The sequence below is a fragment of the Callospermophilus lateralis genome, chromosome 4 (genome assembly GCF_048772815.1).
Source record: "Callospermophilus lateralis isolate mCalLat2 chromosome 4, mCalLat2.hap1, whole genome shotgun sequence".
Classification (NCBI taxonomy): Eukaryota; Metazoa; Chordata; class Mammalia; order Rodentia; family Sciuridae; genus Callospermophilus; species Callospermophilus lateralis.
The window spans coordinates 15,270,835-15,282,872 of NC_135308.1; positions in this window are offsets into that span (position 1 = coordinate 15,270,835).

Genomic DNA, 12,038 nt, shown 5'->3' on the forward strand with positions numbered 1-12,038 from the left:
CAACATCCAAAGACACACATTCAACTTCGGAAGGGGTTACCTCCCATAACCCCATTGACAGTTGAATGTGTTATGAATAGAGAATGCACTGAATCCACCTGATCTGCTGAGCACCATGGCTCAGTAGCATAGCACAGCCCTGCAGAGTGCTGGTTGTGCCCCCTTTTGGGGTCCCATAGCTCACTGGGAGCCACAGAGCTCTCAATATCACAAGAACAGAACAGACCATCTCCCTAGCCAGGAAAAGATTCAAAGTTTCAAGTATCCTTTCTACTGAATGGATATCACTTCTGCATCATGGTAAAGCTAAAAAATCGTAAGTCGAGTCTTGGCAAGTCTGAGATCACTCCCCTGCACCCTGTAGGAAATGAAAGTTACGCTTGCTAAGTGATGAAACAAGGATCCCAAATCAGATCTATTTAACTGCAAAGTCAAGAATTCCCTGCATTCCAAGGGGGAAGGGAAAGGTCAGAGAAACCAGCCAGCTCTGAGCCCAGCACTGGATGAAGGAGGCTGGCCAAGCAATGAACTGCAAGCCCAAGGACAGGGAGGAGAAGCCAAGGCCAGGAGGGTGCGAGCGGTGAATCCCTACCACTGGGGCCAAGCACCGGGAGCCCTCTGCAGAGAGCTCGGGAAGCTCTCCGCGGCCAGAGCCCTGGATCTGCAGCTCCTGGAGAAGGGCCATGACTCAGTGAGTCCTCAGGGACCACATTTGTTCCTGCAGCTGCCATAACAAATTACTGCAAACCTGGTGGCTTAAAACAACACAAATTTATTTTCTCCCAGCTCTAGAGACCAGAAGTCTGAAATCAAGATGTCAGTAGGCACATACTCCTGCTAGAGGCTCCACGGAGCACCCTCCCCTGCCTCTTCCTGAAGCCGGTGGGTGCCAACCTTCAGGGCTGCCCCTTGGTATGACTCCAATCTCATCTTTCTTTGTCACACAGTGTTCCTTCCTGTGTGTGTGTGTGTGTGTGGTGTGTGTGGGTGTGTGTGTGTGTGTGTGTGTGTGTGTGTGCGCCCTTCCCTTTTTATAAAGACACTAGTCACTAGACTAGGGACTACCCAGCTCAGGATGACCTTGCCTTAACTTGACTACATCGGCAGAGACCCTATTTCCATGAAGGCGAATGTAATGTTCGGGTACAAGATTGGGACTTGAACGTGGGTTTTGGGAAAACCCAATTCAAATCTACTACAGGAACTATGTGCTGAACTGAATGTGTTGACTCTCCTCAAAGGAATTATGTCCTTGAGGGAGTCGTGAGTGAAGGCAGCCATCTAAGTGCCAAGTGGTGAAAACCTCCCAGAAAAGAAAATAATAATAATAATAATAATAATAATCATAATCATAATAGTGTCTGCATCTCTGTGGGGTCTCTATGTGTGTCTCTGCATGTGCCTGCATATCTGTGTCTCTGTGAAGGGGTCTTTGTGTGTCTTCCTTTGGCCTGCCAGGATGATAATGTAGAATTCCACTCTTAGAGCTTAATTTCTTGGCTAGAGCCATAAGAGGCTAGCCATTAAGTTCCCTGTAGAATCAAACTTGAACCCATCCAGGTACATTCACAGAGTGGAGGGCCCTGCCAGCTTGGCCATTGTGATGAGGAGCCCGGCAGACGCTGGCCTGTGGAGTGCGACTCTGTGATGAAGTCTGAATGAGCCTGTAATAGGCACTTGAGAGACAGCGACAGGCCAGGAAGGAGCCCTGAGCCTAGGAAGGAAGAGAGGAGGAGAAGCACCCCCCCCCCCCAGGGACTTAGGATGTCAAAATCCCTGGAAACCCCGTATCCTCAGGCCCTGGCCTCTGAACATGGGCACAGGGATCGGGCTGCACCTGGGTCCTCTGTGGTTCGAGGTGGGAGTGAGGCAGGGGTACAGCCCCAGCCTCCTGCTGTGCAGCAGGGGACCCCACAGCAGCCTGACATCAGCTCAACGAGAGCCTCTGCAAGGCTAGTGGCAAGGTGGCCCCCAGGTCTGGGCAGACGTCCACTGTGTGTGCGCACATACATCCCAGGACAGCCAAATACAGGCCTGTGGCTGCAAGGGATTTACATGCCATCTCTCACTTGGGAAAGTGGCTCTGAAGTAGCAGCTTCGCTGAGAGGAAGGTGGAGAGGGAAGAGGAATGGAAAGAAGAGAGAATGAGCGCGGAGTGAAGCTCAGAAATTTGCCTGGAGATGTGGGGACAGTAGAGCCATAAAGGGGCTTCTGTCACATGAATGGCTCTCGGCAGGCAGAGAGGAAGTGGTCCAAATGAACCCTGATAGAAAACTTAGCGCTCCGCACAGTGCAGTCCACGTCCAGAGTGGAAGCCATTTGAAAATCCTCTGCCACCCAATCAAACCGCTCACTTCCCATTAACAGCCCGGCACATGCAGTAGGTATTCTTGGCCCGTGCTATTATGCCTCTGGGTTATTGTTTTAAATTTGAGTCATTACAACAAATTACTGTACTTAGCCCTTCTCGAGGAGCTCTGAGGACTTATTGTCACTCAGATGTCCTGCTCGCCTGCCTCTCGTGAAACCGCATCTGCCAAGAGTGGAGGAGAACAGCCCCTGGCCAGACGTTCCCAGGCACATCAGGCTCAGGTGGGGTTGGGGGCTGGCCCTGGGCACAGTGGCCACCCCCCTGGTTCTTACAGCGTCTCAGACAGCCCTTTGGGACAGGAGACAATGAAATCCCAAATCATCCAATGGATGTCAATTACAGAGTCCTCTCCCTGTAATCCCAGTGACTTGGGAGTCTCAGACAGGAGGATCACAAGTTCAAGGCCACCTTCAGCAACTTCGTGAGACCTTGTCTCAAAATTAAAAAAAAAAAAAAATTAAAAGGGCTAGGGATGTGGCTCTGTGGTAAAGCACCTCAGAGTTTAATCCCCAGTATAGAGAGAAAATACTCAGCAGAGTGGGTGACACATTTTGCGGGGGTGCCCTGTCTTTCAGTCTCTGTGTGGACTAGGGGAATGAGGAGGAGCAGAAGGAGCTATCTTCAGGAAGTAGACTATAGTCACCAGGCTAAGGCTCACCTTGAGACTGTCACAGGGGTGGAGGTAGAGAGAGCCCTCAACTGGGCCCATTGACACATACTTATATTCTGGGGACAGCTGGTATCACAGGGTACAGGCAGGCTGGTGAAGTCCCTTGATAGATGCTGGCACTGGGGCCCATACACACCCCCATTTTCTCCAGAGACCAAGAACTCAGACAGCTTTCTATGTCTTCAGATACTACTAAGCACTTCCCCAGTGTGGAGCCAGCCAGAGTCTCATTGCTCCTGGCTGGAGCTTTGCACATGCATGCACAAAATGGATTAGATACCAAGTCCGGTGCCTCAACAAATATTCTTTGAAAGTGCTTGGTACCAACCGAGTTTACTTTCTGATAAGGGCATTCACACTATTTTTTCCAAATGTTTACCCATCTTTTACTATCAGGTACATCCAAGCAATGTAAAAACAAATCACAAAACTCCTAAAAGTCAGAGTTGTGATTATCCCCATTTTACATCTAAGGAAACTGAAGTTAAATAATATTCTCAAGGTCACACAGCTGGTGTGTGGTAAAGCTGAGTTCTGAACCCAGGCAGATTCCTCTGGAGGCCGTGTGCCTAATAGCTGTGCCACGCTCACAACCCTGTGGTTTGCTTTCCAAGTGAGAGTTCATTCCCTCCCCCCTAGCCTGCCCTCTGGGTTTCACAGTAAAAGCTTCATCACCCATTTTATCCCACTCTCCTTATTTAAGAGCATGGCTGAGTTGCTGAGGAGATGTGAGAACCACACAGGTAGAAGTGCTTTATAAACTATAAAGTGCTATAAAAATCATGGCACCCACCGATGCTGTTGATACCACACACTACAGCATTGCTTCTGTCCCAGAGTTTTGATCTTTAAAAAAAAAAAAAAAAAAAAAAAAAAACCACAACTCCTCCTTCTTTCTTTCCTGCCTGTATATCATCTAAATCTCCAGATGTCTTTTCTTCCTAACTAGAGCTTGCACGCTTTTTCTTTTCCCTACTCTCTGCCAAATGGCTCTGAAAGTTGCCTGCAGGTGCTGCCTGACTTCTTGCCACACCCTTTTTCTAAGCAGCACAGTTTCTTTCACTCTGATTCTTTTTTAAACTCTCGCCAGAAGCTTGTTAAGTATGTCATATGTGCATCTCTGCTTTGCCCCTCCCCTGCCACCTCCAAGAATCCAATCTAAGAATCAGTGTCCAAAAATTCTTCCTTTGTGCCTGAGCCTTGAGCATGGTGGGCAAATGCTCTACCTCTGAGCTAAGCCATGCGCCCTTCTGCATCTTTGTCTTTCTCTTTCCCTCTTCCACATTTCTGGGGCAGAGAAGTCAGCTCAGTACTTTGAAGTTCCTCATGCAGGTGCCAGAGACCTGAGTTTAAGTCCTACATTCTTTCTCCTTCCCACTTATTTTGTGACCTTGAGCTCCTCGTCATCACGGAACAAGGTAGGAAGGTTAGGCTGACTGAGTCTCAGGTTCTTTCCAGCCCAGAGGTTCTGTTCATCAGGCTCTGTGATCTCTAAGATCACAGGTGACTTTGCCTCCAATCTGCTCCAAAACAGACTGAGTTTCCCTGCTCCTTCTCAGGGGATCCACTTATTCCTTATCAGGACTTCACACCAGTGTCCTGCTGAACAGAGTTCCACAGCATGTTACCATTTGTGCAGCAAGAAATGTGTCCCTTGATGAAATTACTTAGGGAAATGCAGGCAAAAGAAAGGCAATACCTCTAACTGCAGGACTGTGAGAGCCTTTAATCCACAAGCAGGCATCGTGGCACCCTGAAAAAGAGCAGGCAGGGTGGCATTGCCACGCCTTTGTGAGCACAGCTTTGCAGGATGCTCTCTTCACATCCCCCAGGAGAGTCCCTCAGAGTCAACAGTATGGGGAACTCTTTGAGCATCACCTTCTATACCACCATCGTCTCTCTCCCAGCTGCTCTCCAGTAAACACTCCGGGGCCAGCAACTGTGCACTGTCCTGTAAGCTGGGAGGCCAGAGCTCATGTGGTGTGGACCAAGACCAGAAGGTTCCCTAGACTGAGCAGATCCTAGAATCCACTACCAGAAGGAAGCAGATACGTCCAACAGAACAGGCTCATGGGTTGCTACCTAGTCAGACTCACTTTTAAAGATATCTCATCAATGTTACATCTATTTTCTTTCCAATAGAGTAGGAGAGCAGGTCAACATTGGGCTATAGACGAATTTCTGTGATTGTACAACATACACACTTACACAGAACACACACACACACACACACACACACACACACACACAGAGCTTTCAGAGTTTGATAACTACCTCAGAGAAAAGAATCCTCAAACAAGGCAGATGACCATCTCGGAGCTGTCTAAAAACTAAAACAATTTGATGTCTGGAAGGAAAAAAAAAGTGGCTTTTAGTCACGGAAATATGCATGTGGATATTGAGTCATTCACTTAAAAACACCTGCTTTAAAAACCTCTCTTGGGGAGAGCTTCCATCTATATTAGAATTCATAAAACAAAAACACTCTGAGTGTGTTATTAAAATGTTAACATCAGAAATAGCACAAGAAGCCAGAGAGACTCTGGTTACCCAAAGAGGCTTCAAGGAGGGAAATCCCCAAGCAATTTTCAGGAAGCTTTTATTTTATATAGAAGAATACAGAAGTGGCTGGGAGATCACAGATACACAATTTCAGGTTGTTGGGAAGAATTATCAGCTCAAGGAACAGTAACAGAAGGAAAAGGGAAGGTAGGAAGGACATCAGCATGTGCTTAGGTCTCCCTCACAGGGTCCACAAAACTGGAAGGGGGTGACATAATGCCACCCACCATATCCCTGCTGGACATGAGGACGGGGCTCCAGTTCCTCCTTGGGGAAGCCAAGCCTCCGACAGGCTAAGTTGTCTATTTCCCTGATCAACGTCTGACTCAAAAGGAAGTACACTCTCGCCTCTCCCAGGGGTCCTGGGGGGAAAGGGCCCATCTGAAGCTAGTGACCCACTTTCTGAGCTTCCTGCCTGGGCTCAGCCTAACCACTTGCTGAAGGCATGGACATTTCAGGTGACAGTCACCTTTCTGAACAAGAACCTGTGCTTGAGGGATGAATAGCAAGTCTCTGATTTCTGTAATGGATTTTCATAGTGCTGTGATAGACATCAAAATAGAGGGGGAGATCATTCTTCTGACCCTTCCTTCATGAAACCCTTTACTACTTGACCATAAAGAAGAATGACTTTATCACATTGGCCAGTAAATGGATGGATCTGGACACTATCATGCTAAGTGAAATAAGCCAGTCTCCCCCCACCCCGCAAAAAAACCAAAGGTTGAATGTTTTTGCTGATATATGGAAGCTAAGGCACAATAAAGAGTGGGGAGAGCTGGGGTTGTAGCTCAGTAGTAAAGCGCTTGCCTCACATGCATGAGGCACTGGGTTCAAATCTCAGCACCACATTAAAAAATAAAGATATTGTGTATATCTACAACTAAAAAAAAAAAGAGTAGGAAGAAAAGAAGTCCAATAGATTAGACAAAGGGGAATGAAGGGAAGGGAGGGAGGATGGGAACAAGAAAGACAGTAGAGTGAATCTAACATAAATGTCCCATGTACTCATATGAAAATACCTAAGTGAATCCCACCATCATGTACACCCACAAGAATGGGGTCCTAATTAGAATTAGATATGATCCATGCTTGTAAAATTATATCATAATGGATTCTACTGACATGTATAACTAAAAATAATCACTAAAAAAGGTAGAAAAGAATACAGGCTTTGATGTCAGATAAACTTGTGTTTGAACCTCAGCTCTGCCATTGAGTTCATTCTGACCCTCAGTGTCTGTAGTTGTAGAAGGAGCATGTGATTAACACCGAATTGTAGTCAAAAGAGCTAACATTTATTTAGCATTTAATACATATGGATTTCTTTCTTTCTTTCTTTCTTTCTTTCTTTCTTTCTTTCTTTCTTTCTTTCTTTCTGTCTGTCTTTCTTTCTTCATGTCCTTTGCCTGAGCAAACATGTCCAGTTTCTGGACATGGTCAGTAATTCCATGGTGGGGTGTTCCTAGGTGACTTAACCAAAGTCATATGAATACTTAGTATTGGAGACAGGATTTGAACAAGGCAATGGGAACCAGAGCCTGTGTTCTAGGGCACTGTGTGCTACTAAGTGAGATAATGTTACAGCAGTGTCCTGCACAGGGTCAGGCCCCTGATACCTGAACAGTTTTTAGTGACCCTTTCCTTTCATTGTCTCATTTTAGATTCACCAATTTCTATCTCAAAATACTGGGACAAGACTAAATGTCAATCCATGAGAACCCTGAATCAAATGGTTGCAAGAAGAAAAATGACCTCGGAATCCTTATGGAAATTCTGTTAGAATCCACTCACAGCTGTTTCCATCTCTCCCATCTGTCAGTTAGGGAAACAAAGTCCCAGAGAGAACAGGTAGTCCGCCCAGCTCCATGCAGCTTGCTTGGCAGTAAAAAGCAAAACAAAACAAAAAAACAAAACATAGCATGGCAATGTTCTTGCAATGAAGGAAAGTGCAGACAAAGGGAGAATTATAAGATGGACCCTCTCTGAGATTTGAAAGTAAACTAATGTACATGTGGCCAAACTGCAGAAAGTGCCCAGTGAGTCATTCATGAAAGCAGCCTCAATAAGAGATGAAACAAACCAAAAACCACAGTTGTGAAAGACAGCTTCCTCCAGCAGGTTAACCAAGATGGTGGATGTTTGGATTCCAGATGCCCTGCCAATCACATTTCTGTTCTATGCCACATTGCCAAAACAGAGCCCATCCATGAATTGCTATGGAATCTCAGAAATATTCAAGGTCTGAACGTCAGCAACTTTTGAAACCCAATGAAAAATGAATGTATAAGAAATATTCTTGCTTAACACAGGCTTGTTCCAATCAGCCCTCTAAGTAAAATGGAAACCTCTTGGATGTCATTGAAGCCCTGAAATCCATAGTACATCAAACACACATACACATACCTTTTATTTGAGATGAATAGGAAAGGTTATGGCTGTGTCTAAGGGTGGCAGTAGAATGGAGAGACTATACAGAGGTCCATCACAAAACATCCTTCCACTTTTTCAAAATTTTTATTTTATTTACTTATTTTTTATGTGGTGCTGAGGATCGAACCCAGTGCCTCACACATGTTAGGCAAGCACTCTACCACTGAGCCACAACCCCAGCCCTATCTTTACACTTTTAAAACAAGCAAAACATTTTAATTAAGCACCCAGCCAAGAGCTTCAACCAATAAGAATTTTGTAGACGATTTTAATAAAAACATGATCATTTAGAGAAAAGCAAAGTGTTAATGAGCTACTAATGCCTACATAAATTGAAAAATAAAAGACCAAGCAGAGTAACTAAGTCCACGACTCAGTGCTGAATTTTTGCCACTCTTGTCTTTCCTTACTGAGTCTTCCATGTTTTTTTAATTCTTATGACTCCAAGGTACTCTGGTAAGACCTGTCTCTTATACCTGGTACAAATAGATTTCCAGCAAATAACACTAGAGTCAAGCATGTTACGGAAAATATTCTGCCCTCTCCTTTTATCTTTGAAGAGGAAACTAAGAACCCGAAAGATAAGTGACTTGTGTAAGATCACACAGGTAATAGCAGAGCTACACTGTAGCTACACGTGAGGTTTCTTTCTCTCCCAGCCTTACGTATTTACCCTAGCTGTTATTCTGTTCTTTCCTAAACATGTGTACTCCTCTCTTTATCGCTCTTTCTTTCTCTCTCGCTACCTCCCCTAACATTCAGAAAGATATAATTCCATTGGACAGATTCCCAATTGACAGCTTGAGCTGGTCAGCCCTGGTAATTCATGTATCTACAACACTGCAAATGCACAAACCAGAAACGTGGTGACGGGCCCCAGATTTTAATTATATCTTATTTCACAGCTGCAGTCAATTCCTGCTACAGCTTAATAACCAGGTTGCACGAGCCGTGAACACTTTTTGTTGTTAATTTTGCTCAGGAAAATTGAGTTTTTACTACCATTTTGGCAGAAATGCTTATCATAACAATTATGATAAAGTGATGAGGATTGGAAACATCTGCAGGAATGAACCTGGAGACAGAAGGATGTCAGTGAGTCTGGTTGTACAGAAAAATGTGCTGCAGGAAATATGGGGCATGGTTCTGTCACCTACTAAGAATAGTGAACAGAGGGCTCAGGCCTGTCACCAACCTCCTGCCAGGATACCCAAAGAAGACCATGAGCCCTCAATGGTGTGGACAGACAGCATCATGGTACCTGCCCTCTGCTATGACTGTGGGGGATATTTGAAATGAAGAGGCAAAATATTGCCCTGCTTTAGGTCAGAGAATAGAAGAAAGAACCGGAAAACATCTCATTGTAAAAAGAGGAAAGACAGATCAGGGGAGAGAGAAGAGACATCTCCAAACTCACACAACTGGTGAATATCTGAGCTTTCTGGCTCATGTGTTGGAGTCTTCCTCCTATGTTTAACACAAGCCCAGCCAAGGCTCTAGGAAAGAAATGCATCTCAGATCCCAGGAGATGATCCCAAATGGTCCCTCTGAAAGATCAGAACCAGAATACAGGGGAAAATCTCAAGATCCTTGTCCCCATTCATGACATTGTCAAATCCCAATGTTTCCTACACAGTTTCTTCTCAAAGCAAGCCCTGAGCAATCTGTGTATTTCACTGCTGATGCTGTTGAAGAGATTCTTGAGAAGGGAACCCTCTTTTCTCCACTTGGAAAGCATCCGCAGGCTCTCAGTAGAATTATGTAGTGCTACAGCCTTCATGTTTAAGACTGAACTGCCAGATTTCCTCAATTATTAGACACCACCAATTGGTAAGATGGTACCATCAATTTAGTAAGAGCTTTTGACGGAAGACAATGAGCACTACACTAAATGAGAACATCCATCATGGGCCACAGCCCTATTTCAGGGATGTGAAGATGAGAAAAAATATTCACCAACAGAACCAAGAACCAAGGCTGCACAGTACACAGAGGCCCCTGGTCTCAGGACGGAACAGAGTACCAGGAGATGAGGTGGAGATAAAAGGAAACACAGGCTCCAGGGAGACTAGGACAATGATCCAGATAAAAGATATTTGTGGGAGTTTGTTTAGACATGAACAGGAGAAATAAATGGGCGTATTCATTTTCTATTGCTGCATAATAAATATCTGCAAACTTAGGGTTTAATACAACACCCATTTAATATCTCACAGATCTAGAAGTCAAAATCGAGACAGGATTTGGCAGGAATCAGGGTATCACAAGGCTAAAGTCAAGGTGTTGTCTGGGGCCAGGGTCTCATCCGAGGCAGCTTCTTCTATGCTCTAGGCTCCTTTGATGGATGGCAGAGTTCATTTCCTGGCTTCTGTACAAGTCAGAGAGACTACATCTTCAAGGCCAGCAAGAGAGATGCCATTCTAGGCTGTTACAACAGTGTTATATAAACTGGTAATCACAGTAATGGCTGTCAATCTCATCATAACACCGTTCCCAACCACACTCAAGGGGAGGAGATCGTGCTGAGCTTGTTCACCAGGGAGCAAGCCCTTGGGAGCCAGCTCGTGGCTCTGCCTCCTACAGGGGAAGAGTTATAAGGCACGAACAACAAGCAAGATTTGGCTGGCTGAGTGGGACGCATGCAAAACTGGCCCTCAAAATTAGAATAGCTCATGTTTTAAAGTAATTTCACACAGGTGAGTTCTTTTGATTGTTGAAGCTCTTTTATGAAACAGGTAGAACAGATACTGTTAGTTCCATTTCACAGGTGGGAAAATGCAAGTCCAGAGAAGGTAACATGGTAAATGACAGGACTTCATCCAGTATCATTGCTGCTGGTTTCACTGAGACATCCATGAAGACTTCTCTCACCTTTGGGCAACCCCAGCCCAAGCTTAGAAGTAGGCTGGACCACAGATGCCTGAGCCTCTGGAGCCCGGAAGAGGGGCTGGGACTCCCCCAAAGCACCTTGGCTCTAGTTTCCTTGCTGCTGTCATGCGCGTCATGCTGGACGCCACTGCTCCTTTCCTACATTAGAAATCTCTGGCTTGATGACACAGAGCAAAAGCTTATCTCCCAGTGCCAGCTTCAGCCAGCAAGTGCAAAGAGCGTGACTTGACTCAAAAAATGTTATGACAATAATGATGAGACCACAACCCCAGAATCCTCTTGATAGAGCCACTGTTACCATTTCCAATAGAGTATCATTTGGAAGTTTAACGGATGATTTATGGACCACTAACTTCCTTATGTTTCCTGGGATGTGCAGAGCGGGGATCTAGAGGACAGAAATCACCTGAGACAAAAATTAGGAGTTCATACCTGCTTGATCCTTATGTGTGCACACACACAGAAACACACATACACACACACACGCACACACACACACACAAACACACACACACACGTGCCTCTGCCTAGTGGCTGACAAACAGAGTCATGAGTGGCTGGAGTTAGCTTGCCCTTATGTGACCATCTCAGCTCCAAACCTCGATGACTTTATCAACTCCTTAAATGTGCAACCCTAAAATGAACCTGTCATGAAGAAGGTTTAAACCACATTAACAGCAAAGTCTCTATGGTGGGGATCCAAACACATCATTAAAGACACAGAGGATGAGAGGATAAAGATGAAAGGATTCCCCTCTTTGGCTTCCTGCTACTCTGGACTGGGAAATGAGCGGAAGACATTTTGTTTTCCTGGGTCTAAGTTTGCTCATCTTTAAAGCAGGAGGGTGAGATGGAGTGGGGGGACAGCTGACCAAGGAGAGTTTGGGAGTTGGGCTGACTTATTCCACTTTGCATGTGGTAGACCCTGCAAAACTTCAAGAAAACTACTCAGTCTCTCAGAACCTCAGTTTCTTCAACTGTAAGTAATGTGAAAATGCTTAAATTTTTAGATTGTGACATGTGTGTGTGTGTGTGTGTGTGTGTGTGTGTGTGTGTAAGACAACCAACTCAGTGTATGCCTATGGCAATCATACAATGCATGTTAGTTTTTCC